The sequence below is a fragment of the Nerophis lumbriciformis genome, linkage group LG07 (assembly GCF_033978685.3).
Source record: "Nerophis lumbriciformis linkage group LG07, RoL_Nlum_v2.1, whole genome shotgun sequence".
Taxonomy (NCBI): Eukaryota; Metazoa; Chordata; class Actinopteri; order Syngnathiformes; family Syngnathidae; genus Nerophis; species Nerophis lumbriciformis.
The window spans coordinates 6077501-6101279 of NC_084554.2; the positions used below are offsets into that span (position 1 = coordinate 6077501).

General features: G+C 39.7%; 1 protein-coding gene across 1 annotated transcript in view; it reads left to right on the plus strand.

The window, feature by feature from the left end:
• LOC133609869 (retinal-specific phospholipid-transporting ATPase ABCA4-like) overlaps positions 1 to 23779 on the plus strand; it is a 600088-nt gene that overhangs the window by 521164 nt on the left and 55145 nt on the right. The gene's annotated exons all lie outside the window — the stretch shown is intronic.

Sequence of the window (23779 nt, forward strand, 5' to 3'; positions counted from 1 at the left end):
TGTGTGAAGATGATGTTCAACTTGCTTCTGTTGGGAATGTGCTGAGTCATCTTCTTCCTCCAGGATGCTTTGTGCACTGGAACACAGAGAGATGTCTCCATCGCTGAGGGACGTCATGGAGATGTGCTTTGTTTTTCATCCCACTGCTCCTCACGCTATTCCATCTATTCTTCTTTGGCCGTTAAAATACTTTCAACATCAAACGTTGGTGGCTAGAAAATCATTCGGGGCTCACGTTTCATGGCCTTGACATCATGACGAGGATTTCTTCTTTCTTTGAATGGCCGCTGCTTATGATCAATATCACATTGTGTCACATCTCTGTCAATAAATCCGTTTGTTCTCCACTCGCCTCGCACTGCTTTCTTGGCGACCAGGAAGGCTCTCGCTCATAACAATGGTAGAAATAGCTCATTTTTATTTATCTTGTATTTTTTAATTCAACACTTAAATCCCTAGATCAGTTTCAGGTTTATCTGTCCATATCATATTCTTTTTTTAATATTTTATGCCCTTTTTGTCAAAATCCTGTTTTGTTATGGCAAAACCACTAAATAATAATGTTTACTAAACGTAATTGCAATCTTAAATAGGTCAATAATTCATAACATCATTGATTTTAATTCATTATTTTTTGAACAATGACAATTAAAAAATGCCTTAAAAATGTATTTATTTTTTTACTTTCAACACTTAAGTCTCTCGATAAACTTCAGATCCATCCCTCGTTTCTGTGACGACCTGTCACGTCAGGTGTCACATGGTCTGTTTGCGTTTGTGTTTATCTCCTAGTCAGCGCTCTTATTTTGGTCCCACTTCCTGTTTGTCTCCCTGAGCGCTTTTCCCTCCTCACCTGTCGCTGATTGGCAGCCTGGCCACACCTGGTCATGGGGTGAGGGTGATGGGTCAAATGCAGAGGATAATCTCACCACACCTAGTGTGTGTGTGACAATCATTGCTACTTTAACTTGAACTAACCAGCTGGCTTCTATTTATGCCTGCCTCGCCCTCCAGTCAGGGCTCAAGGATTGTTTTGTTAAAGGTTACTCTGGTTTGCTGTCTGCTGCTTATGCTTCTGTGCACTTCCCTGCTGCACCTCCTTGTGCTCCCTGTGGGAATTAAAAGACTCTCACCTGCACGTCGTCCTCCTGTCTCCTGCATCTTGGGGTCACAACTAGAGCAGCCATGCGAGTACGTGACAGCTTCTTCATTTTTTATTTGTTTTTGCCCTTTTAGTCAAAAACCTTTTGTTTTTAAGGCAAACACAAAATATCCAATATTTTCCCGGAAAAATATTTTGAAGTCAAATGTTTTAAGTGACGTAATTGGAGCTTTGAATAGTTTAAATAATTGATAATAACATTGAGTTTGATTCATTATTATTTTTGAGCAATGACAGCTTTAAAGAGAAAACAACCTGCATGGCAGCTTTATTAGAATCAACAATGCAACTTTTCTTTGTTACATTTCACCTGTTTTCACCTCTTTTATTACACTACTTAGGTTTTTTTATATAGTATTTGTAGAATGTGTCGTGTGCCGTTAAAAGATTAGCTGCGGGCCGCAAATTCCGCCAAAGAATGTTTTTATTGGGTTATCTCACAAAATGAAACAGAAAATCTTGATATTGCTTTTACTTCTGCTATCAGGCAATGTGCAACCAAATCCAGGACCCAGCTTCAATAACATCAGTACTGCTGATGAATTTAGAGCCGGGTCAGGCCTCCATTTCAATAATAGGAGTCTCCTGCCAAAATTAGACTCAGTCAAAATCTGGATTCCAGCAAGAAAATGCAGACTTCCTTATCTTATCTTAAGGTGGCTAAGTAAAGCAGTCTCTGACAAGGACGTTGCTATTAATGCATATAATGTCTTCCCATGCCATCGTCCTGGAAAAGGTGGAGGAGTGGCCATATATTTAAAAAACAAATTCCTTGTTATCTTATTGTCAATCACTAAACCAGTGGTTCTTAACCTGGGTTCCATGGAACCCTAGGGGTTCGGTGAGTCGGCCTCAGGGGTTCGGCGGAGGTCAAGACACACCCGACTCATCGTGTAAATACAAACTTCTCCCTATCGGCGTATTACGGATACGGCAACAGCTGACTGATTTGCAGGTGTGTAATTTGTTGTGAGTTTATGCACTGTGTTGGTTTTGTTCTTTGAACAAGGTGATGTTCATGGACGCTTCATTTTATGCACCTGTATAAAAAACATGTTAACACTTTAGTATGGGGAACATATTCATCATTAATTAGTTGCTTATTAACATGCAAATTAGTAACATATTGGCTCTTAACTAGTCATTATAAAGTACTTATTAACGCCTTATTCGGCATGGCCTTATTATAACCCTAACCCTCTAACCCTGACCCTAACCCTCTAACCCTGACCCTAACCCATACTTGCCAACCCTCCCGATTTTCCCGGGAGACTCCCGAATTTAAGTGCCCCTCCCGTAAATCTCCCGGGACAACCATTCTCCCGAATTTCTCCCGATTTCCACCCGGACAACAATATTGGGGGCGTGCCTTAAAGGCACTGCCTTTAGCGTCCTCTACATCCTGTCTTCACGTCCGCTGTTCCTCCAAACAAACAGCATGCCGGCCAAGTCACACAATATTTGCGGCTTTTACACACACTTAAGTGAATGCAATTCCTACTTGGTCAACAGCCATGGAGGTCACACTGAGGGTGGCCGGAAGAACAACTTTAACACTGTTACAAATATGCGCCACACTGTGAACCCACACCAAACAAGAATGACAAACTTTCGGGAGAACATCCGCACCGTAACACAACATAAACACAACAGAACAAATACCCAGAACCCCTTGCAGCACCAACTCCTCCGGGACGCTACAATATACACCCCCCCTTAATTGATGATGTAGAGCAGGGTTGGCCAACCAGTCAGAGACTAAGAGCCACTTTTTTTTACTGTGTTACTGCAAAGAGCCACATCCTACACATGAGCACACATGAACATCACCCCATCCCTTCCTCACGCGCACAAACACACACACACACACACACACACACACACACACACACACACACACACACACACACACACACACACACACACACACAAACCTCTGCTCAGCCAGATTTATTGTAAATGTCACACACCAACATGACTCCTACAGTACTAAGACCACAGGCCAGTTATTTTCAACAATTAACATTGTGTGCACTGTCTCACACACACATACTTGCCAACCTTGAGACCTCCGATTTCGGGAGGTGGGGGGTGGGTGGCGTGGTCGGGGGTGGGGTGGGGGCGTGGTTAAGAGGAGAGGAGCATATTTACAGCTAGAATTCACCAACTCGAGTATTTCATATATATATATATATATATATATATATATATATATATATATATATATATATATATATATATATATATATATATATATATGTATGAAATACTTGAATTTCAGTGAATTCTAGCTATATATGTATTTATTTATTTTATTATGTATATAAATAAAAGAAATACTTGAATTTCAGTGTTCATTTATTTCCACATATACTCACACATAGCACTCATCTACTCATTGTTGTACTTGAAAGTACAATGCAATACATTTCCGGGGCAATGGCACCTATCAAATACACAGTAATGAAAACACAGTTGTTCTACTAACTGTACTGTGTGTTATGAGAGTAGAGTATGTGTGTGTGTGGCCCTTTAATAGGTGAGCATGTGAGGTGAGTGACGTCAGTGAGTGTGTGGGCGAGAGAAGAGAGGGAGCGGTAGCGTGAGTGCGGGGAGGGACTAGTTGGTTTTGTGTTGGATTGGCTGTGTGCAAGCAATCAATAAAGCAAGATTTGCAACTAATCGCTGGATTCATCATTCACCCTAAAGTCGTCCGCTGTGGAGACCCACTGCCGGGTAAGGTGAAGGGTGTTGCCCCGAGCATACATCGGCCCTGGAGATGTGTCTCCCCTGCGCTCTTCGACTACGGTCTCGTTCTTCTGCTTGGTCTCCTTGTGTGCGCACACTGGACTCAGGTCCGCATTCAGCCGGAGCTGGAGGCCACGCCCCCTCCAGCTTCGGCTGAATTCCGGGAGATTTTCGGGAGAAAATTTCTTCCCGGAGGTTTTCGGGAGAGGCGCTGAATTTCGGGAGTCTCCCGGAAAATCCGGGAGGGTTGGCTAGTATGCACACACACAAACTCTCAGTTTAACCAAGTCCACAAACAAAAATATAATATTTTTTCTCTTACTATGCATGTTGCTTAGTGGGACTTCTGGCACTTGTTGTGGACAATCCTCTTCAAATCTGGCTAGTATTCTGTTAATTGCCACTCGAAGAAATTATTTCACATGGGTGTCAGTCAGAACAGATCGATGCTTTGATTTCACATGTTTCAGGGTAGAAAACACAGACTTGCAGACGTATTTTGACCCAAACATTGACAGTATCTCGTTTGACATTGAGGTATTTTTCCATTGGAACACTTTTCCAGAACTCAATGGTCCCTTCCCTTCAAGCAGCTTTCAGTTGGTCCTCCTCACAAAGATCGATCATCTCCAACTCAGCCTCAGCCTCATCTGTGACGAGCGGGGCTTTCAAACAGTCCGTATCCGTAGTAAATGGGTCGACGAGGAATGTAATCTGAGGTCAGGCAGCATTTTTAACTTACCCTGCAGAGTCAGGTTCAGTCTGTCCAAGTGACACAGCATGTCCACCAAAAAGGCCAGATCCATAATCCACCCGAGGTCCGAGAGCTCGGGATAGTCCTAGTCCTTCTATTCCATGAACAGTTTCACAGCATCCAAAAGCTCAAAAAAGCGAGAGTACCTTACCTTTTGACAGCCACCTCACAGTGCAGTGCAGCGGCAGGTCAACTGGAAACCCTTGGTCCAGCTCAGCGATAAGATTCCTGCATGTGTGCTGATGTAGTTGACCATTTCCATCACGGGCTTCATGACGTTGTCTAAATTCAATGATTTAGACACGAGTTGCTCCCTGTGGCTAATGCAGTGGAAATTCCAAAACTCGGAAAATGTTTGGTCAGCTTTGCACAGCCCCACAAGCCCATTCACAGATCCCATCATGGCTGGTGGTCCATCTGTGGCTATTGCAGTTAGTTTCTGTATGGGCAGATTTGCTTTCGCAAATGCAGCCATCTGTCACAACGTGGACTGTGGGGGGGTTTGTTTTCCCGAGATGCAAGTAAAGTTGGAGTGGACATGGCGTGAAGGTAAATACATAATTTATTTCTGACTATAAATAGTGTACAAACAAAAGGTGCTTGCAGCGGAGGCACAAAACTTAATGCTGGAAAAAAAACTAGCACTAAGAAGTAAACTATGGACATGAAACCAAAGACACTAACTGTGGCATTAATAAACAAAACTTACTTGCGGTGACGTGAACAGGGCAGCATGGACTATGAAACAAGCAGCGTGAACTAAGCATGAAACCGCAAACATGGCATGAAGCAGAGTGATGTCGCCAGACAGACCAACTGAAAATGACAGGCTTAAATAATACAGATATGATTGACAACAGGTGCGCGAGTGCAAAACGTGAAACAGGTGAAACTAATGGTCGTCATGGTGACAAGGCAAGGGAGTGAAAACAGGAACTACAAAGAGTCCAAAAACCAAGCAGAACATAACTAAACAAAACATGATCACAGACATGACACCATCATTGTTTCTTTCACATCTATGCCACAGGTTCTGTCTTTTAATGGCACAATATCAAGGAGTTCTTCTTTTATCACACAATGGTTTGACACAGACCGTGCAAATATTGCCAACTGAGGCTTGTCTTGCAACTGCCATCCAATGCGAAACTAAAATACTCACATGCTTGAAGGTCAGAGTGCAACTGTGATTCAATAGCCGTGTTAATGTCCGATATTCTGCGTTCAACAGTGTGGCGGGACAGTTGGACTTCTGATACCCTTCTTTTTAGTTTGTCGTCTTCAGGAGACAAGATTTCAACAGCGTCACTGAGGCATTTTTTAACCAAGTCCCCTTCATTGCATGGCTTTCTAGCCTGTGCAATGTTCCAAGCTCTCTGAGTGCTTCGTACATTTTTGGAAAAACTGTTCCTGCTTTTCTGCCTGACTTTTCAAAGTGGCCAAGCTTGCCAAGTTTAGGGCTCCCAGGGACCAGTCAACGGTCAAGGGTCTCAGTCATTAAAATGTTAAAAGTAAGTCAAATGATTATTTTTTTTTTTTACAGTATATCTCTATATCAACTTCAGGTTGATATCAAGTAAAAAAAAAACAGGTTTTATGCCTTTCTTGTCTAAGACAACTTTGTTTTTGTTTTATAGTAAAACTGAAATATATCATGTCTGTGTGATCATGTTTTTGTTTTAGTCATGTTCGGTTTTGTTTTTGGACTTTTTGTGCACTTTTGTTTTGTCACCATAGCAACCATTAGTTTTCACCTGTCACGTCACGCACCTGTTTCACGTTTTGAGTCACGCACCTGTTTTCGTTAATCATGTCTATAGTATTTAAGTTCATTGTTTTCAGTTTGTCGTTCTGACGACATCCCCACATTTATGCTCTGCACATTTCTGACTCTTTTTTCATGTCCATCGTTCACGCTGCTCCTTTTTGTCCATGCCAAGTAAGTTTTGTTTATTATTGCCACAGTTAGTGTTTTTTGTTGTTCATAGTTTTTGCCTTTGTGCAAGTGTTTGGTTTCATAGTTTGTTCTCCGCCATTGTGCGCGCCTTTTGTTTACTTCCTTGTTTTGTATTTATAGTGTTTAAATAAAAATGTACCTTCATTCCCGTCTCGCCCGAGCCAACTTTCCGTTGCATCCCGGAAAAGCTAACACCCAAGACCAAGTCATGACAAAATATGCAGTATTTAGTAATTAGAGCCCTAAAAGATCAATAATGCAGGACACCATTGATTTGAATTATTTAATATTTTTGAGTAATCACAGTGAAAAGTTAAATAAAATCCCACTAAATATATTTGGGATCCAAAAGGTCTCCCACTCATAAAATGATACATTTTTACTATTTTTTTTTTTTTACTTTTCACACTTAAATTACGAGATCAACTTCAGATATATCTGTCGACTTTACGTTTGAACTATCATTTTGTTTGTTTTATGCTCTTTTGTCAAATAAAACTTTGATGTTTTATATGGCAACCACACAATATATGCAATACTTTTTCCACATGAAACATTTTAAAGTGAATATTTTTAAGTAATAATTCATTGTAACATACATTTTTTGTCTTTTTTTTTTTTTTGAGCAATGGCAAAAAAAATAAAAATAAACTAAGACAAAAGAAAAACAAAACAGCTTTTGTGTCAACATTGCAACTTTTTCTAGTTAGATTTCACCTCATTCCACTTTTTTTAAATGTTTTTTTTATTTTTGCAATACTATCAATTTTGCAATTTTTGCAGAATGTGTGGGGGGCCGGTAAACGATTAGCTGCGGGCCGCAAATGGCCCCCGGGCCGCACTTTGGACATCTCTGGCATAGAGTAAGCTAAAGTGACGCTGAAGATTTGAAGCTTTGAAATGCACTAATGACCCCTGACGTATAAGGCAGAATGGCTTGCCATTACGTTCAACAAAAAAATATAAACTCTCCCACTCTGTTAAAATTCCCTGTGTTCTTCTTATTTTCCTTTTGCTGTGCTTTTTTCCCTGCCATTTTGAGAGTGAACTTGTCACAAATGGTTTACTACTGTGATCTCACGCACATGCACCTTTGACCTCACTCAAACCAGCTTCGGCTTCTTCTTCTTCTTCTTATGTGCAACTCTAACCGGCTTAAGCCGGGCGAAAAAAGTAATCCGAGTATTGTAATCCAAGTATTTCCTTTTTTTTTCGTGATGAGCACGATCACGGCCGATAGAAGAGGCCGCGTGTTGAACGCCACAGTGTTTTACAAGCTGGATTTTGAGAAAACGCCCTCACACGCCGTGTGTCTCGGTCGCGCTGCATTTTGGGAAATTTAGTGTTTTTCGTCCCGGCGAACGCCAGGGACAGTAGATATACTACAGTACAGTAACACAGCAACGTGGGCCTTCGACATCAAAAAGTTTGTCGCGTCTACACCTCGTGGGCACTAATAGATTTAAAAAAAAAAATTTATGTATATACAAACCCCGTTTCCATATGAGTTGGGAAATTGTGTTAGATGTAAATATAAACGGAATATAATGATTTGCAAATCCTTTTCAACCCATATTCAGTTGAATATGCTACAAAGACAACACTGATAAACTTTTTTTTTTTTGCAAATAATCATTAACTTTAGAATTGGATGCCAGCAACACGTGACAAAGAAGTTGGGAAAGGTGTCAATAAATACTGATAAAGTTGAGGAATGCTCATCAAACACTTATTTGGAACATCCCACAGGTGAACAGGCAAATTGGGAACAGGTGGGTGCCATGATTGGGTATAAAAGTAGACTCCATGAAATGCTCAGTCATTCACAAACAATGATGGGGCGAGGGTCACCACTTTGTCAACAAATGCGTGAGCAAATTGTTGAACAGTTTAAGAAAAACCTTTCTCAACCAGCTATTGCAAGGAATTTAGGGATTTCACCATCTACGGTCCGTAATATCATCAAAGGGTTCAGATAATCTGGAGAAATCACTACACGTAAGCAGCTAAGCCTGTGACCTTGGATCCCTCAGGCTGTACTTCATCAACAAGCAACATCTGTAAAGGATATCACCACATGGGCTTAGGAACACTTCAGAAACCCACTGTCAGTAATTACAGTTGGTTGCTACATCTGTAAGTGCAAGTTAAAACTCTCCTATGCAAGGCGAAAACCGTTTATCAACAACACCCAGAAAAGCCGTCGGCTTCCCTGGGCCTGAGCTCATCTAAGATGGACTGATACAAAGTGGAAAAGTGTTCTGTGGTCTGACGAGTCCACATTTCAAATTGTTTTTGGAAACTGTGGACGTCGTGTCCTGCGGACCAAAGAGGAAAAGAACCATCCGGATTGTTATAGGCGCAAAGTTGAAAAGTCAGCATCTGTGATGGTATGGGGGTGTATTAGTGCCCAAGACATGGGTAACTTACCCATCTGTGAAGGCGCCATTAATGCTGAAAGGTACATACAGGTTTTGGAGCAACATATGTTGCCATCCAAGCAGCGTTACCATGGACGCCTCTGCTTATTTCAGCAAGACAATGCCAAGCCACGTGTTACATCAACGTGGCTTCATAGTAAAAGAATGCGGGTACTAGACTGGCCTGCCTATAGTCCAGGCCTGTCTCCCATTGAAAATGTGAAGCCTAAAATAGCACAACGGAGACCCCCGGACTGTTGAACAACTTAAGCTGTACATCAAGCAAGAATGGGAAAGATTTCCACCTAAGAAGCTCAAAAAATGTGTCTTCTTAGTTCCCAAACGTTTACTGAGTGTTGTTAAAAGGAAAGGCCATGTAACACAGTGGTGAACATGCTCTTTCCCAACTACTTTGGCACGTGTTGCAGCCATCAAAATTTAAGTTCATTATTATTTGCAAAAAAAAAATAAAGTTTATGAGTTTGAACATCAAATATGTTGTCTTTGTAGTGCATTCAATTGAATATGGGTTGAAAAGGATTTGCAAATCATTGTATTCCGTTTATATTTACATCTAACACCATTTCCCAACTCATATGGAAACGGGGTTTGTATTTTAAAATTTGTAATTTTTTTTTTTAATTTTAATTTTTTCTAATAGAGTTAAGAGCCGCATGAAACCAGCCAAAGAGCCGCATGAGGCTCGCGAGCCACGGGTTGGCTAGCCCTGGTCTAGAGTCCCATTAGGCTACTGTTTACTTACCTGAATCGGTGCAGAAAGGTTTAGCGGCAAATATAAAAGCGACCATTAAAAAAGATATTTCAAATGGGATGGAGTGGATTTTTACACTCTTAATAAAAATATTGTTTTTGAAGATTGAAAGCATTTATCATCAGCAAGACGTTACTGACCTCACTTCATTTGACACTCACAAGCATTTAGAGAAGAAACCATTAGATGCACCAATGTCTTTACATCTGAGGGCTCCACTAATTAAACATTAAGTTTAAAGGGGAACATGATCACAATTTCAGAATGTTAAAACCATTAAAAATCAGTTCCCAGTGGCTTATTTTATTTTTCGAAGTTTTTTTCAAAATTTTACCCATCACGCAATATCCCTAAAAAAAGCTTCAAAGTGCCTGATTTTAACCATCGTTATAAACACCCGTCCATTTTCCTGTGACGTCACATAGTGAAGCCAACTCAAACAAACATGGCGGATAGAACAGCAAGCTATAGCGACATTAGCTCGGATTCAGACTCGGATTTCAGCGGCTTAAGCGATTCAACAGATTACGCATGTATTGAAACGGATGGTTGTAGTATGGAGGCAGGTAGCGAAAACGAAATTGAAGAAGAAACTGAAGCTATTGAGCCATATCGGTTTGAACCGTATGCAAGCGAAACCGACGAAAACGACACGACAGCCAGCGACACGGGAGAAAGCGAGGACGAATTTGGCGATCTTCTTCTAACCAACGATTGGTATGTGTTTGTTTGGCATTAAAGGAAACTAACAACTATGAACTAGGTTTACAGCATATGAAATACATTTGGCAACAACATGCACTTTGAGAGTGCAGACAGCCCAGTTTTCATCAATTAATATATTCTGTAGACATACCCTCATCCGCGCTCTTTTCCTGAAAGCTGATCTGTCCAGTTTTGGAGTTGATGTCAGCAGGCCAGGGAAGCTAGGGTCGATATTCTTCTCTTGATCATCTTCGGTGGCATAAGGGACGGTGTGAGCCAAGACATCCAGGGGGTTTAGCTCGCTCGTCTGCGGGAACAAACTGCCGCCATTGCTTGCCGTGCTACCGAGGTCCTTTATCCCTGAATTGCTCACACACTCCGGCAGATTCAATGGGGGTCTGGCGGCAGATTTCTTTGACTTTATCATTGGAAATGCATCTGCTTTGAGTGTCGCAGGATATCCACACATTCTTGCCATCTCTGTCGTAGCATAGCTTTCGTCGGTAAAGTGTGCGGAACAAACGTCCAATTTCTTGCCACTTTCGCATCTTTGGGCCACTGGTGCAACTTGAATCCGTCCCTGTTCGTGTTGTTACACCCTCCGACAACACACCGACGAGGCATGATGTCTCCAAGGTACGGAAAACAGTCGAAAAAACGGAAAATAACAGAGCTGATTTGACTCGGTGTTTGAGAAAATGGCGGATTGCTTCCCGATGCGCTTCCGAGAGCGAATATTAGAAAGGCGTTTAATTCGCCAAAATTCACCCATTTAGAGTTCGGAAATCGGTTAAAAAAATATATGGTCTTTTTTCTGCAACATCAAGGTATATATTGACGCTTACATAGGTCTGGTGATAATGTTCCCCTTTAAGAAAATTACCGGCAACTAAAATGAGTCAGTCAGTATTATAAAACAGCAAGTGTATGTTTCCTTTTATGTAGACTATTTGAAGACACTTCATACAGAGTTGACTATAGACAAGATAATGCATTTAGTGCAGAATATCACCATTATTTGTTTCGCCCTCAGACTTTATATCGTTTGAAGATGATTCCCCAAGATCAGCAACACTTAAAATGCACTACTTTTTTTTTTTCTTTTTTTCCCCAACTTTTTTTATTGGCATTTTCAAACAGACAGAAAAAAGTACAAGTCAAAACAGCACAATTTTAAAGGCAGTAAATGATTCACACCCTTTCCCTTAATGGCGCAATTGTGTAACAAGTAGGACGACAAAGACAGACACATTCTCTCACACACACACACACACATACGCGGCCAGAGACAGACAGATATATATATAAAAAATAAATAAATATATATATATAATAATAAAATAAAATAAAAATTAATGATAATAATAATAATATATAATAAAATAAAAAATTGAATAAAATAATACTAATAAATAAAAGGGAGATTATTCCTCATCTGCGTCTGGGCATAGGTCAAGAGAGTTGACATACAGCAAAAAAGGGCTCCGTGAGCTTTCAAATGCTTGAACCGAGCCCTTTAGCGAAAACCTAAGTTTTTCCAGTTTTAGATTGTAGAGAACCTCTCTAATCCAACGGCCGTGTGATGGGGGGCGAGCCAGCTTCCAATTAAACAAGATCAATCGCCTGGCCAGCAGGGTCGTAAAAGCAACAGCGCGTTTTAGTGGTACCGGGCACATGTTATCCGGGCATACGCCAAAAATAGCTGATAATGGGTTGGGAGGAAAGTTTTGACCGTATGCTTTTCCAATTGTGTCAAAAATGTCCTCCCAAAAGGAACATAGTTTAGAGCAGGACCAGAACATATGGACGTGATCAGCCAGAGATTGTTTGCATCTATTGCAGGTATTGCTAACAGTGGGGTAGATTTTGGATAGTTTTGAATTAGTGTAGTGAATTTTATGGATTACTTTGCATTGGATGAGACTATGACGGGCACATATTGAGGAGGAGTGAACCAGTTTCAGGGCCGAGTTCCAGTGTTGATCGGATATGTTGGTATTAAGATCGCTCTCCCACAAGGCTCTTATCACTGATATAGAGTTTGGAGCAACTGAGCTTAAGGAGGTATATAACACGGAGATACATTTCTTATGATTAGGGCTCAAAGATAACAATGTATCTATAAGAGTTTCCGGAGGACGATTTGGAAAGTGTGGGAACTGCTTCTTTACGAAGTCCCGCGCCTGAAAGAAACGAAAAAGGTGGGAGTTCGGCAGATCGTATTTGGAAGAGGGTTCAGTGAAGGATGAGAACACTCCGTCTGCATAGAGGTCTTTCACAGTGGTGATACCGTGATCGTGCCAAGTCATAAATGCGGGGTCAGTACGGGAAGGTTTAAATAATTGTTTTTTAAGTAGCGGGGTCAATATAGATGGGCCCTGAGAACCCACGTGTTTTCGTAGCTGGTTCCATATTTTAATGGAGATTGATACGATGGTATTTGCACCTTCAAGTTTAAATGGGAAAGGGAGTGATGAGCATAAGCAAGAATGTAATGAGGAGTGTGGGATTGCCGTTTCAAGGGATACCCAGGCCGGAAGGGTCTGAGAGCCTCCATCCATCCAGTATGGGAGTTTCTGTACATTAGCCGCCCAATAGTATTGTCTGAAATTGGGGAGAGCAAGCCCTCCTTCAGATTTGGGAGACTGTAGGACAGACTTGCGGATTCGAGCCGATCCGGCCCCCCATAAAAATTTAGATATTGATTTGTCTAATTTATCGAAAAATGATTTAGTAATAAATATGGGGATATGTTGAAAAAGGTAAAGGAATTTAGGCAGAGTGATCATCTTGATCAGATTGATCCGGCCAGCGAGAGATAATGGTAAAACAGACCAGCGGGCAAAGTTCTTCTCCATCTTTTCAATTAGAGGTAAAAAATTTGCCCGGAGCATATCAGACATAGCCGGAGTAATAAGGATCCCCAAGTAATGAATCCCGTCATGTGCCCATTTGAATGCCGCTAGAGATCGTGGTAACTGTTTAGCTAAGGAATTAATCGGAAACAGCTCACTTTTTTGGTAGTTAAGTTTGTAACCAGAGTGTGTGCCAAACCGCTCCAAAATGTCAAATATTACCGGGAGTGAGCTAGCAGGGTCCGAGATGTACAGGAGCAGGTCATCCGCGTAAAGCGAGACTTTGTGCAACGTGTCCGACCGGGTGATACCTTTAAAGCCCGCCTCAGCGCGCAGCCAAAGAGCAAGGGGTTCTATCGCAATAGCAAACAGTAGTGGAGATAACGGGCAACCTTGTCTAGTGCCTCTTTTTAGAAAAATTGGGGCGGATAGTGTATTATTTGTACGTACCGAGGCTACTGGGGACAAGTACAAAAGTTTAACCCAGAGAATGAAATCTTCGTTAAAACCAAACCGACCCATCACTTCAAATAGATATTCCCATTCAACCCTGTCAAAGGCTTTCTCCGCATCGAGGGACACTACCACCTCCGGGGTCGAAGGGTTTGGCGAAGGGATAATGTTTAGGAGGCGCCGAGTGTTGTGTGAGGATTGCCGGCCTAGCATAAAACCTGTTTGATCCAACGAGATGATGGAAGGCATCACCCTTTGGAGCCGGAGAGCGAGAACCTTGGATATAATTTTTAGATCTATATTTAAGAGCGAAATTGGTCTATAGCTGCTGCAAAGCAGGGGGTCTTTCTCTTTTTTTAGGATGAGAGAAATGGTGGCCCTCGATAAGGTTTCTGGGAGGCGATGTTGCAGAAAAGCTTCATTATACATGTCTCTTAGAGCCGGAGCAAGAGCACTGGAGAAAGTCTTGTAATATTCTGCACTGAAGCCATCCGGGCCGGGTGACTTATTGCTCTGTAAGGATTTGATGGCTTCTGTGATCTCAATGACACTAATGGGCTGGCCCAGGCCCCTCGCAGCCCCACATTCTATCTGTGGGAATGTTTTATCGCCAAACAGCTCATCTGAGGAAGGGGGGCGGTCTGAGGTATATAACGTTGTATAAAATGCAGCAAATGTTTCATTAATCTTAGCTGGATCAGTATGTAGTTCTCCTGTGTTAGAGCGAATAGACGTGATTAGCCTCGAAGATGCTTCCTCCCTGACCCGGTGGGATAAGAGCCTGCCAGCTTTCTCCCCAGATTCAAAAAATCGTTGTCTGGATTTGAGCAGTTGTAATTTCGCTCTATTAACAGACATAAGGTCAAAGTCAGTTTGTAGGCGAAGGCGTTCTTTATATAGTGTCGGGTCTGGGTTTGAAGCGTATTTATCGTCGAGATCCTTAATTAAATGCACTACTTTTTAAACATTACCAGACCCATTAAGTATATTTGCGAAAAGTATCAGTATCGGACCCGTATTGCCGATACCAGCCTGGATTTTACTCGGTATCAGATCTGAATTAAAATCAGTGGTATTGCACATCACCGGCTTTTGAGAGACACCTTTTTTCAGGACTTTGCCCAAAATTGGCAGGTTTGATATGGGCAGATTGTTGTTCAATACTGTGGCATAAAGACTATTACTTTTACCATTATAAGGTTCCATCGATCCATCCATTTTCTACCGCTTGTACCTTTATAATAAAAATGTTTACTGGTCTGTACAAAATGATTGTTATTTACGGCGGTCACTCACCCTGTCTGGTCAACACGTACGTGCAGAGAACGCGTGCACACGTACAAAAGCAGTCCAAGAGAGGCAACAAACAATTTGAAATCCTGCTATTGTTAGGATAGGATTTACATTCAATGACAGCTAACGCTAACCATCCATCCATCCAGCCATCCATTTTCTACCGCTTGTCCCTTTTGGGGTCGCGCGGGGTCGCTGGAGCCTATCTCAGCTGCATTCGGGCGGAAGGCGGGGTACACCCTGGACAAGTCGTCACCTCATCACAGGGCCAACACAAATAGACAGACAACATTCACACTCACATTCACACACTAGGGCCCATTTAATGTTGCCAATCAACCTATCCCCAGGTGCATGTCTTTGGAGGTGGGAGGAAGCCGGAGTACCCGGAGGGAACCCACGCAGTCCCGGGGAGAACATGCAAACTCCACACAGAAAGATCCCGAGCCTGGGATTGAACTCAGGACTACTCAGGACCTTCGTATTGTGAGGCAGATGCACTAACCTATCCAAGTGTTACGTACGTATGTAGTTACATCATTACGGTCTAGAAGCTGAAAGAAGGAGGGATATGCTGTGTGAAATAAATTGAAAAGTTAGCGCCCTCGAGACATCTGTGTAAATGTTGCAAACAGCCCCTTTAAGGCCTTTGGAAAGGTTCCAGTCTGAAGTGAGACGTTAACTAGATGAAGGAATTGTGGTGACAAACTGCTCAGCACAGACTTTAGAAATCTAGTGGGTAACTCATCAAGGTGTGTGTATGTTACATATGGTGCCGTCTCCAAGCAGAAGAAAACCTTTGACCTTGGCTCTTGGCACAGTTGTTCTGTCCATCTGACACTTTGTGCTGACTTCACCCATTTTATAGTTTTATTTCTGTTTGTGATCGTCAGTCATATCTGGCAGTTCTGCCTTGCATGGGTTAGAGTCCAAGCCAGGGTTAAATTCCAAGCCAGGGTTGGATCAGGAAGTAAAAACCAAAGCTGAAGCAATTCATGTGATTGACTCGCTGTGGCCAAAGTACTAAAAGTGGGAGGAGGGAAAAAGCATGAGGCTGAATCTTCTGGTGGCAAAGCATCCAAGAAAAGGAAAGTGACATGTGAAATTAGACACGGAAAAGCCAAACATTGACTGGATGCTTGATCCAAGACGTTTAACCGCAGTGACCATCATGAAAGATAAAGATGGTACATTTCAGCATGATAGGATCTACCGCTATGAATATTACTGAGTTACCTGTTACATCTCAGGGCAACAGGTGTGTACTTGTGGTTAGGGACTATGTCAACCTTTTCCAGCGTGCCATTACAGTAGCAAAATGTATGTTTGAGGACAATATCAGACAACATGGGTTGCCAGAGTGTAGTCACACAAACCAGGAAGGCAATTTGAGTCAGACCTTGTAAAACCTTGCTGGAATAGTTACCTCTACTGCCCCCCAGTGGCCGTTAGAAAGGATGCATACATTTTGTGTTGAAGTCCTTAAAGCTGTCTATCACTTTTTGTCTTGTCCTTTGTGTCCCAGATGAAGTGATTAGTGGCTCGGGGGAGGATAGGCGGGGCATTAGCTCAGCAACATTCTTCTTTTCTTTTCGTTTTCTTCTTTACAAGAACTTTGCTGACAAAGTGCAAGTGTTTGTGGGCGTTACTGTACATGTTGGTATTGATCACACCACCCAGGAAATACAGGGGAAGTTTTCAAGATCATTCAATGATTTTAACTTTCATTTTGTGAACAATATAAACATATATGAACACAACAATGTAAGACATAGTAACAATGTTGTGTATTTACTGGCGTCACTGATGTGTGCTCCTTTCCAGAGTCGTGTAGAGAGAGAGTTTGGCCAACCAGGGTTCGGAGTCGGTAGGGATGATGTTTGATAAGAAATTATCCAGTTCGAGCCCATTATCGAATCCTCTTATCGAACCGATTCCTTATCGATTCTCTTATCGAATCCAGATAGGTTGTTGTATATGGAAAAAACCACAATATTTGGTTTAACAAAAGCTCACTTTTATTTTATAATAAAAAAATAAAAAAATAAATAAATATTGACTGTTGTTACCCCCCCTAAAAAAACAAAATAAAATAAATAAATATTGACTGTTGTTACCCAAAGTATATTAAGTGGGATTTTTCAGAAAAACTAATATATACAGTAACACAAAAACAACCCGTCTCTGTGATCACTATAGGTGTATAAATAATAATATAGTGTTAAATAAAATCAGTGCCTTGGGCAAAAAACTGAAAATAATACAGCTCTCCAAAAAGTGCACTTCTGCTGCTATTGGAACATACCAGCTACACACACTATGACACTAAGAACGCCACAGTCATCAATCAACAATTCTGCAGTCCTGGTTGACAGATGAGGTAACCTTATTTTAGCCTAAAGGCTACAAGTGAGCAGATATGGAAATTAAAGGCCTACTGAAACCCACTACTACCGACCACGCAGTCTGATAGTTTATATATCAATGATGAAATCTTAACATTGCAACACATGCCAATACGGCCGGGTTAGCTTACTAAAGTGCAATTTTAAATTTTGCGCGAAATATCCTGCTGAAAACGTCTCAGTATGATGACGCCTGCGCATGACGTCACGGATTGTGGAGGACATTTTGGGACAGCATGGTGGCCAGCTATTAAGTCGTCTGTTTTCATCGCAAAATTCCACAGTATTCTGGACATCTGTGTTGGTGAATCTTTTGCAATTTGTTCAATGAACAATGGAGACAGCAAAGAAGAAAGCTGTAGGTGGGAAGCGGTGTATTGCGGCAGGTGTTGTGCCGGATAACGCACCCCCGCCGTAGAATGCACCCCTTGACTGTTGTGCCGGATAACACAGCCGGTGTTTCATTGTTTACATTCCCGGAAGATGACAGTCAAGCTTTAGCATTGGCCTGTGGAGAACTGGGACAACAGAGACTCTTACCAGGAGTACTTTGAGTTGGATAGGCAGACGCGGTACCGTGAGTACGCATGCAGCTGCGGCTTCCAAACATTTGATCGCTTGCCCGTACGTGCGTGCCGCTATGTGCATGTCACGTACGTAACTTTGGGGACTTTGGGGAAATATATGTGCTGTATGAACTTTGGGGAGGTGAACAGTACTTTGGGCTGTGGGATTGAGTGTGTTGTGCAGGTGTTTGAGTTGTATTGGTTATATGGACGGGAGGGGGGAGGTGTTTGTTATGCGGGATTAATTTGTGGCATATTAAATATAAGCCTGGTTGTGTTGTGACTAATAGAGTATATATATGTCTTGTGTTTATTTACTGTTTTAGTCATTCCCAGCTGAATATCAGGTCCCACCCGCCTCTCACAGCATCTTCCCTATCTGAATCGCTCCCACTGCCCTCTAGTCCTTCACTCTCACTTTCCTCATCCACAAATCTTTCATCCTCGCTCAAATTAATGGGGAAATCGTCGCTTTCTCGGTTCGAATCGCTCTCGCTGCTGGTGGCCATGATTGTAAACAATGTGCAGATGTGAGGAGCTCCACAACCTGTGACGTCACGCTACTCGTCTGCTACTTCCGGTACAGGCAAGGCTTTTTTATCAGCGACCAAAAGTTGCGAACTTTATCGTCGATGTTCTCTACTAAATCCTTTTAGCAAAAATATGGCAATATCGCGAAATGATCAAGTATGACACATAGAATGGACCTGCTATCTCCGTTTAAATAAGAAAATCGCATTTCAGTAGGCCTTTAATCTCCAATGTGACTGATGGCCACACACAGTGTGCCTCTTGTACACTAGGGGGCGATTGTGGTCATTTCTGCTTGTTTCGCTACGTTAGAATGGCGTAGAAGGAGAGAATGCTACATGCTAATTCTCCGGATCCAACAGAAAGAGGACATGGAAAAGAGGACGAATAAATAGATAAGTACAACTTTCCACTGCTTTTTGATGTTGTTGGTAATGTCTTAATATGTTCAAATGTCACCTGTGGTTATTAATATCGCCAGAGACATACGAAAAGATCGCTTTTTTTACTCAATTGTTTTAGGTGTTTTGCTGATTATTAGTCTCAAAACAGCCGGGATGTGCTGACGTCATGTCACGTGATTAAAGTGTCTTCTTTTAAGAACATTATGACACTCATCAAACAAGAAGGTGTTTATTTTACCATAAACTTTAAACATACTGACCTGTTTTAGCTGTACTTTGTACATTTGTATGGTTAAAAAAGGCAGCTCAGTTGCCAGAATTTTAAATGTACCTTTGTTTTTTACTGTAAATAGGGAAAAAAACAATTTTACAGTACATTTTTTTATGGTTAAAAAGGCAGCTCAGTTGCCAGAATTTTACTGTAAAATGTATATTTGTTTTTTACTGTAAATAATAAAACAGCAATTTTGCAGTACATTTTTATGGTTAAAAAGGCAGCTCAGTTGCCAGAATTTGACTGTAAAATGTATATTAGTTTTTTTGCTAAAAATAAAAAAACAGCAATTTTACAGTACATTTTGTGTGGTTAAAAAAGGCAGCTCAGTTGTCAGCATTTTACTGTAAAATGTACATTAGTTTTTTTTACTGTAAATAAAAAAACAGCAATTTTACAGTACATTTTTTATGGTTAACAAAGGCAGCTCTGGTGCCAGAATTTTACTGTAAAATGTGAAGGGACAAGCGGTAGAAATGGATGGATGGATGTACATTTGTTTTTTTACTGTAAATAAAAAAAACAGCAATTTTACAGTAAAAAAATGTATGGTTAAAAAGGCATCTCAGTTGCCAGAATTTTAATGTAAAATTCTGGCACTTTAGTTGCCAGAATTTTACTGTAAAATTCACATGAGGTTTTTTTACGGTAAATACAAAAACAGCAATTTTACAGTACATTTTTTATGGTTAAAAAGTCAGCTCAGTTGCCAGAATTTTACTGTAAGATGTAAAAAATTTTTAATTTTTTAAAAAATAAAAAACCCAGCAAGATTACAAACATTTTTTTATGGTTAACAAAGGCAGCTCAGTTGCCAGAATTTTACTGTAAAATTTCCTTCTTTTATTTTTTTACTGTAAATAAAATAACTGCAATTTTACAGTAAATTGTGGCACCTGAGCTTCCAGTTTTGTTTTGTTTCTGTTGTTTGTTTGTTTTTTTACCGCAAATCAACAACTGTAGATTTTTGGGTGTATTACCGTAAATGCCAAAACGGCACCACATTTTATTACAGTAAAACAAGTACTGTTTTTTTTTTCATTTAGAGAAAAATGCTGTAAAAACCACAGTAATTGAACAATTTTACCATTGAATCTATTGCTACTTTTACATTGCACAATTTGATGGATAACTTGCTTTGAAATAATTATTATTAGTATTTATTATTATTTAAAAAAATGATTTGAATGTCTGATATTATATTATTGCATAATTAGACAATATTTAAGTTAACATAATTTGCGATTACATGGAGTACATCTATTTTTTTTCTGCCAAAATTAATTTAATGAACCTCTATGTTGCCTCTTTAGCACTTCCCTGTGGCCAGCAGTAATACAGCAGTCCTTGCTATGTTTGTTAAACCTTTGCAACAATAATACAGTTGAACAAAATAATTGTATGACGTGTGTATATTCAAACACGTCTGTTAATACATTAATACTGACACAGTATTAATATTATACTAGTATAAATATCACAACTACTTCATACTGACCTCAAAGAAGGAGGTCCGCCTCATAGTAATTATTAGTATTAGTATTAGTATTATTCTTGTGCAGGGGAAAAAAATTATAACACACAAAGAGCTTCTTTCCTTCCTTCCTTCTTTCTCACACTCCTCTTTACTCTCTGTCATTGTGGAGAAATAAAAGAACCAAATACAAAACTATAAATAATGATTTTTTTAATGTTGGATGAGGCTGCCCTCTGCTGTATTAAGGTGGTCCTATAAGACGCTGTATATTTGCTTGTACTTTAATCCAATATGGAGCCTATGTAATAAATATTAAAATGATGAATTATGTGTCCCAATGACCAGTGTTGCAAACTTTATCGTCGATGTTCTCTACTAAATCCTTTCAGCAAAAATATGGCAATATCGCGAAATGATCAAGTATGACACATAGAATGGACCTGCTATCCCCGTTTAAATAAGAAAATCGCATTTCAGTAGGCCTTTAATCTCCAATGTGACTAATGGCCACACGCAGTGTGCCTCTTGTACACTAGGGGGCGATTGTGGTCATTTCTGCTTGTTTCGCTATGTTAGAATGGCGTAGAAGGAGAAAATGCTACATGCTATAGCCCCGGATCCAACAGAAAGAGGACATGTCTGGGGAAAAGAGGACGAATAAATAGATAAGTACAACTTTACACTGCTTTTTGATGTTGTTGGTAATGTCTTAATATGTTTAAATGTCACCTGTGGTTATTAATATCGCCAGAGACATACCAAAAGATCGCTTTTTTTACTCAATTGTTTTAGGTGTTTTGCTGATTATTAGTCTCAAAACAGCCGGGATGTGCTGACGTCATGTCACGTGATTAAAGTGTCTTCTTTTAAGAACATTATGACACTCATTAAACAAGAAGGTGTTTATTTTACCATAAACTTTAAACATACTGACCTGTTTTAGCTGTACTTTGTACATTTTTATGGTTAAAAAAGGCAGCTCAGTTGCCAGAATTTTACTGTAAAATGTATATTTGTTTTTTACTGTAAATAATACAACAGCAATTTTACAGTACATTTTTTATGGTTAAACAGGCAGCTCAGTTGCCAGAATTTTACTGTAAAATGTATATATATATTTTTTTTTCTGAAAATAAAAAAAACAGCAATTTTACAGTACATTTTTTGTGGTTAAAAAAGGCAGCTCAGTTGTCAGCATTTTACTGTAAAATTTACATTAGTTTTTTTTACTGTAAATAAAAAAACAGCAATTTTATAGTACATTTTTTATGGTTAACACAGGCAGCTCAGTTGCCAGAATTTTACTGTAAAATGTAAAGGGACAAGCGGTAGAAATGGATGGATGGATGTACATTTGTTTTTTTACTGTAAATAAAAAAACAGCAATTTTACAGTAAAAAAATGTATGGTTAAAAAGGCAGCTCAGTTGCCGGAATTTTACTGTAAAATTCACATTAGTTTTTTTTTACGGTAAATACAAAAACAGCAATTTTACAGTACATTTTTTATGGTTAAAAAGGCAGCTCAGTTGCCAGAGTTTTACTGTAAAATGTAAAAAAAAAATATTTTTATTGTAAATAAAAAACCCAGCAATTTTACAAACATTTTTTTATGGTTAAAAAGGCAGCTCAGTTGCCAGAATTTTACTGTAAAATTTACTTTTTAAAATTTTTTTTTACTGTAAATAAAATAACTGCAATTTTACAGTAAATTGTGGCACCTGAGCTTCCATTTTTGTTTTGTTTTTGTTGTGTTTTTTTTTACCGCAAATCAACAACTGTAGATTTTTGGGTGTATTACTGTAAATGCCAAAACGGCACCACATTTTATTACAGTAAAAAAAAGTACTGTTTTTCTTTCATTTAGAGAAAAATGCTATAAAAACCACAGTAAATGACCAATTTTACGATTGAATCTATTGCTACTTTTACATTGCACAATTTGATGGATAACTTGCTTTGAAATAATTATTATTAGTATTTATTTGTATTTAAAAAAAATGATTTGAATGTCTGATAATATATTATTGCATAATTAGACAATATTTAAGTTAACATAATTTGCGATTACATCTATTTTTTTTCTGCCAAAATTAATTTAATGAACCTCTATGTTGCCTCTTTAGCACCTCCCTGTGGCCAGCAGTAATACAGCAGTCCTTGGTATGTTTGTTAAACCTTTGAACAATAATACAGTTGAACAAAATAATTGTATGACGTGTGTATATTCAAACACGTCTGTTAATACATTAATACTGACACAGTATTAATATTATACTAGTATAAATATCACAACTACTTCATACTGACCTCAAAGAAGGAGGTCCGCCTCATAGTAATGCTTTATTATTCTTGTGCAGGGGAAAAAAATTATAACACACAAAGAGCTTCTTTCCTTCCTTCCTTCTTTCTCACACTCCTCTTTACTCTCTGTCATTGTGGAGAAATAAAAGAACCAAATACAAAACTATAAATAATTATTTTTTAATGTTGGATGAGGCTGCCTTCTGCTGTATTAAGGTGGTCCTATAAGACGCTGTATATTTGCTTGTACTTTAATCCAATATGGAGCCTATGTAATAAATATTAAAATGATGAATTATGTGTCCCAATGACAAGTGAAATAATGTATAAACTGTCCATGCATTAAATAATTCCAATTATATAATGATACATTTTAACAAATATAGTGGTTGTGATGTAAATTAAACTATATGGTAAAAAATAAACTACGTTTTTTTTTTAAACTAATTTAATTATTGATTAATGGATTATGGAGGTTACCCTCTAGTGGGTTCTTCAGATCACCACACACTTGCACGAGAGCCCGGTATTCAGGGTTCAACAATGTCTTTTATTGTGAACGCACACACGACAGTCTCTGCTCCGTGACTTTTCAGTCGTTTGGGCGTGTCGTCTTTCTGGCCTTCTCTCTCTCGCAATGTCCAGCGTCTGTGTCCGCTCACCAGCACCAACTCCAATGACGCGTCTCGGTGCGGCTGCT